This window comes from Octodon degus, unplaced genomic scaffold, assembly GCF_000260255.1.
Source record: "Octodon degus isolate 3935 unplaced genomic scaffold, OctDeg1.0 scaffold00298, whole genome shotgun sequence".
Classification (NCBI taxonomy): domain Eukaryota; kingdom Metazoa; phylum Chordata; class Mammalia; order Rodentia; family Octodontidae; genus Octodon; species Octodon degus.
The window spans coordinates 1,181,078-1,187,077 of NW_004524874.1; the positions used below are offsets into that span (position 1 = coordinate 1,181,078).

At 38.5% G+C, this 6,000-nt stretch overlaps 1 protein-coding gene across 2 annotated transcripts in view; it reads left to right on the forward strand.

Annotated features, from left to right (window-relative positions):
- The window catches only part of Pex5l (peroxisomal biogenesis factor 5 like), a 270,061-nt gene that overhangs the window by 7,702 nt on the left and 256,359 nt on the right, over positions 1-6,000 (forward strand). The gene's annotated exons all lie outside the window — the stretch shown is intronic.

Sequence of the window (6,000 nt, forward strand, 5' to 3'; positions counted from 1 at the left end):
AAGACAACCATGCAGGCAGTTTAATACTGCTTAACTTCTTTATGCCAATTTTTTCTAAAACTGATTCTGATGTTTCTATTCTGGAAGTAAGCTGGAATGTTATTTCACAGGTGTTTGATCTCTATACTACAATAATCTTAATCCAGATATGCTGATAAGAATGTTCAAATTTAACAGTTCCTAATGTCTCCAATAGTTTTGTTAATGTTCAGTTTTAAGGAGACAGAATACTTAATTTGAAAAATTTCTGCTCAGCCATCTCATTTCATGGATGAGGAGATCAAGGCTCAGAAACATTGAAAGACTTGCTGAAGTCTTACAGCTGTTAGTTAGCAGCACTAGTGTTGAATGAATTCTACTTTGTGCAGGTATAACTTTATTATTTATTTTGATATTACTTACATTCAGAAAATCTAAATGAAAAGCAAATATTTTAGTAAATCCCTAGATGTTTCCAAACATCCAGGAGGTTGGTTTTTAGTCAATAAAATTGATATTTTCCTTTTTTTTAGTTGTAATATAACTATTTGATATGTTCCATTTTAGCAGTCATTTGGATGACAGTGAGAAAAATCTAGCCTGAAAATATGTTTTAAGAGTGGCATGAACAGCCATGAAAAATTGTTTCATTTCTTGTCCTAAGGGTGGTCAGCACTTTATCTATTTGAGTAAACTGGTTTGACAGGTTCTTGGAACTAGTTATCCTAACTACACAAGAAAATCAATCAAAGGTTTTCATCTGTCAATTACAGAAACCAACTCTCTTTTAAGTAGAAATGGAATTTATTAGAACTATTAATAAATTAAGTGCATTCAGGGCCATCAAGATAGCTCAGCAGGCTAAGCCCCTGCTTAAGCAAGCACAGAGACCTGGTTTCTTTCTTTCTTTCTTTCTTTCTTTCTTTCTTTCTTTCTTTCTTTCTTATTTATTTATTTATTTATTTATTTATTTATTTTTGCAGAACTGGGGATTGAATTCAGGCCCTTGCACTTGCCAGGGAAGCACTTATTCCACTGAGCCACCTCCTCCACCCTCAGGGACCTGGTTTCAACCCCTGGCACAGATTTGCCACGCCAGCCCTGCCCCAGGGCACACTGAGCTGGCCACCGAGTCCAGGTGTAGTAGTGCAGGCCTATAATCCTAGCACTTGGGAGGCTGAAAACAGTAGGATCATTACAAGTCCAAGCTGCTTAGTGAGATCCTGTACTAAATACATATTTTTTAAAAAAATATATTTAATTACCATTTTGCCATCATTATGGAAAGAATTGACTCAAAAAATAATAGCTAATGGAAGCTAAATCTGAGAGGGGAAGAAGTCTGCTTAGAAATAGGACAATTGTGTGCAATCAAAATATCTATAAAGTCAAAAAATAGCAACTTATCAATGGTTAGATTGGATAAGACATTAACTAAATAGTCAAAATCAGTATCACCAATAAGGGATAGATGGATGCCATAGGCCTCTGGACATCATATCCTGAGAAGGAGGTACCACCATACAGGTAATTTTCATGCCAAAAATGCACAGCCTGAGGGAATCAGAAAAAAAAAGACCCAAACTCATAATGAAGGATATTCTACAAAATCAACTGCATATGTTTTTCCATAATAGCAATGTCCTGAAACACAATGAAAAGCTGAGAAGCTATTGCAAATTAAAAGGAGACTAACAAGATAAGTGAACTAAGTACAATATATGAGTCTAGAGTGGATCACGGACTGGAAGAGAAAATTGCTGTCAGGAACACCATTGATGCATACAATTGACAAAACTTAAATATGACTGGAGAATAGTTTAGTATTATCACAGTGTTAAATTTCTTTAATTGGATAACTATACTGTAGCTATATAAAAGAACATCCTTTCTCATAAGCCATTCATACTGCAGTATAAAGTGGTAAAGGGACGTGATATTTGTAACCTCTCAATTTATTTGGAAATGACAATAATAATAAAGTGTGTTTGGAGAGGATGTAAGGGAAGAAGGAGGAGAGAGATGATGATCAAGTATAGCAAGATAATAAATTTGAAAAAAAAGTTGTTTGGGAATCTGCTGTGCTACTCTTCAGGCTTGAGAGATTCTTTCATAACAAAAAGGGTTCTTAGATATTGAAAGGCCCACTGGTGCACTAATAGACTCCTAGAACTAGACTAAGGATGGCGTGTTCAGGCAGCAGGCCAAGACAGAGCCCATATCAAACCATGAACCAGGCCAGCCTGATGCCCCACTGCTGCCTTCACAGTACAGGTGACAGCAGAGCTTGCCCAAGACCAGTGTGGGGTCACCTATCCACAGACACCCATTCTGGAGCCTCAGCTGCTGCCCATCACTGCTGAGATGGACTCTACCATGGCTGCTTCTGTGTGTCTAAATCCCTTGTGAAAGTCAGGGGAAGACAGGGAAAGCTGCTTAGCGGACCTGAAGCTTACAGCCTTATCTAGCTGCAAGATAGACTGTGTTGCACATATCTGCTCCCTACTAACATCAAACACAGGGCCATATCTCAAATGTAGAAAGACAGCCTATATTTGGAAAAGTTTTCCTTAAAAATTTGTGACTATTATACTATGTAATAAGTATGACTTGAAAGTAAAACAGACACACCTAGCCCTCACTCTATCTTCAAGGTAAGATAAATTCCTAGCGCTCTATTTTGACCTGACTTGAGTCCAGCCTGCCTTGATGGTTAAGAGTCAAAAAGAAATAATTATCTTAAAGCCTGTGCTCATTTACCACTCTGACCTTACATATAGGCCTCTAGGAGAATATGATAAAACTAGAGTATATTGGCTTGTTAAATCATGCAAAAAAAAGGAGCAGGATGATCCCATTATCATTCATCATTGTCCATCTATTGTTCACTTCTATTCTTTTGGAGAAATTGAAAAAGGCACTGGAAAGAATTCAGCAATTAATCAAGGAACAAAAATATATATCATGTACCTTCGTGATAAGAACAGCTTTTCTTCCATTGCAGAAGTGGAATGTAGAAAAAACTGGGCACATTAGTCTTACATATTCACCCAAAAGATGGTTATAATCAAGTTGTCCTGTGCATCTGAGTCATTAATATTGATAGGCAGTCTCTTATGTAAGTCTTTAGGAAGATTTACATAAGATTAAAAAAAGTGTTTTTGAGCTTGTGGGAAAATTTAATTAAATAGAATCTTGGAAATATAAAGGTCTTTAGAGTTCACGTAGCACAACTTCGTTATTTCACATATGTCGAAACTGGGGCTAGGTCTTGAGGGCTCACACCTCTTCACTTAATTGCCTTTTCTCAAAATGAAAAAAGAAACAGCTAAAAGAATTTTGGTGGCATGTGTCTCAAATGGCTTGATAATCCTCTACATTGAGTGACCAGGCACACTGCTTAACAATTTCCATCCCAGGATCAGACGCCCTCGGTTCACATTCCGACCATCACGTGGTGTCTCTGTGACCTCCCTCGAAAAGTGCACCTTCTCTAACCCCCACTTTCTTCACTGTGATATAGAAACATTAAAAGAAACCACACAACATAGAATCATATGATAGAAAGGGCTTAGCATATAACAATTTCTCAGGTAGTGCTATCTCTTACATTTTCTTAAACCTGTGTAGAAGAAAGTTAGCCACCTCAGAGCCTTCCATATCTGGTTGTACACCATGATGGCTGATGTTTATTTTTCTTGTTCTTTCATAGTTCTGGATTTTTCTTTCCTCTCTTGCAAACTCTTTCCTTCTGGACACTGTATGCCTACCCATCCTTCACTATTCCACTCAAATGTTCGCTTCTCAGGAAGTGATGCTCTTCTACAAATTACTGCCTCCCTACCAGTAATGCATAGTTAAGAATGTCTCCTTCCAATTTATTTACTTATATTTGTCAATCTCCTCTATTGCTTATGAGCCTATTTGTTGTAATTGTTATCTTCAATAAGTTCTTACAACCTTTAAAACTACAGTGCATATATACTATTAGTACAGTACAGTGAATTACTGGATTTACAGATTAGTGAATGTCTAAAACAAAGAATGAAAGAATGAGTGAATGAATGAATTAATCAATAAATAAAATGCACAAGAAGAATCCCTGAGAATAGGGACTTCAAAGTGCAGCTAAGATGGTGTCTTGGACTCTAAGACACCTGTAGCCCTAGTATCTGGTCTATTCTCAGGAATTTCAGAAGCAATTGCATATTGAGTGAAGTTTCCACAGATTATGAAAGGAAATCAATTATGGAGAATCCTGATAATTAGATTGCCCTTGTAATTAACCAGCACTCCACTGTCATAGCAGGCTCAACATCTTGAAAGCTTGAGAACAGTCTGGAGCTACAGACTTAGAAATAACAGTAATAGATTAGTAATAGATACTTACAATGGGTTCTCACTATCTCTAGATGGCTATGGTCTTTTGGAATTGCAATCTATCCCTCCAAGTTTCTGGATACTTCCTTGAGACTTCTGCTATTGGATAGTAATGAATTTGATAATAATGTTAATATTCAACCCAAATACCACTGACACCATGAAAGAATAACAGAATATCACAGTCATAACCACACACACAAACACACACACACACACACACTTTTTTCCAACAGTCTAAAAAGGGACCTGCTGCCATGCCAATCCCATTCCTGGAGCACACTGAGCCAGCAAACGAGTCCAGGTGTGGTGGTGTATGCCTGTAATCCTAGCACTTGGGAAGCTGAAAACAAGAGATCACTACATGTCCGATCTGCATAGTGAGACCCTGTGGACCCTGTATTAAACACACACACACACACACACACACACACACACACACACACACTATATATATATATATATATATATATATATATATATATATATATATATATGAAGAGACCTACATCCACAGTGCTCATCCAAATGATTTGTCGGTTTCCTAAATCTGGAGATACTTCACAATGTCTCCCACAGTTACTCTCATATGTGAGCCTGAACTAGGAGGAATAATTCCTTCCATTCAGATATAGGTTGAGGCGCAGGTGCCTGGGGTTTGATCCCTGGGCCTGCTGTGCCAGCCCTGCCCCAGGGGGTGCACTGAGAGGGCAATTTGAACTCAGCATGGTGGCGCATGCCTGTAATACCAGCTCTTGGGAGGCTGTAAACAGGCAGGTCACTATGAGTCCAACCTAGTATTGAGACCCTGAGCACTCTGTACACCCTTCCCTAAAATACAAAAAAAAAAAAAAAAAAAGGATACAGGTTGAAAATGATTCAAAAACTGTCAATGCAGAAGTTTTGCTAACAAAAGAAACAACAATGCCACCTCTGAGAAAGTTAGAAAAGGGCCTTCTCTCCGGGTAGGCCAAATACATAAACTTTCCTTTTTCCCCCAGAAGAAATAATCCTGTATCCCAGCACACTGCTTGACATGTGAAACAGAGTTCAGACCTAAATTATCCCCCTAGAGTGATAGCCTTGTCCAGCCAATGTATGGTTCTGAAAGAGGTTTCCTCTTCCAATGACCTATTCTCAATCTCTCTCAGTCTGTCTCTCTCTGTCTCTGTCTCTGTCTCTGTCTCTCTCTGTCTCTCTCTGTCTCTCTCTGTCTCTCTCTCTCTCTCTCTCTCTCTCTCTCTCTCTGTCTCTCTGTTTCTCTCTCTCTGTCTCTCTGTTTCTCTCTCTGTGTCTCTCTGTTTCTCTCTCTCTGTCTCTGTTTCTCTCTCTCTGTCTCTCTGTTTCTCTCTCTCTCTGTCTCTCTGTTTCTCTCTCTCTCTGTCTCTCTGTTTCTCTGTGTGTGTGTGTGTGTGTGTGTGTGTGTGTGTGTGTGTGTGTGTGTGTCTGTGTGATGGTAAAACTTAAAAAAATACGCTCTGTTTTACCAAATAGGTACAAACCTAGATCGGATGTGTTGTTAAGGTCTTGGAGGAAGGTGATCAGTTTAGAGGATTACTGGCTTTCCTTCTCACTCTAGGATTCTGATATTATCAATCCCTGAATTAGTGATACAGTACATCACTTGTCGTTGTACAGAGC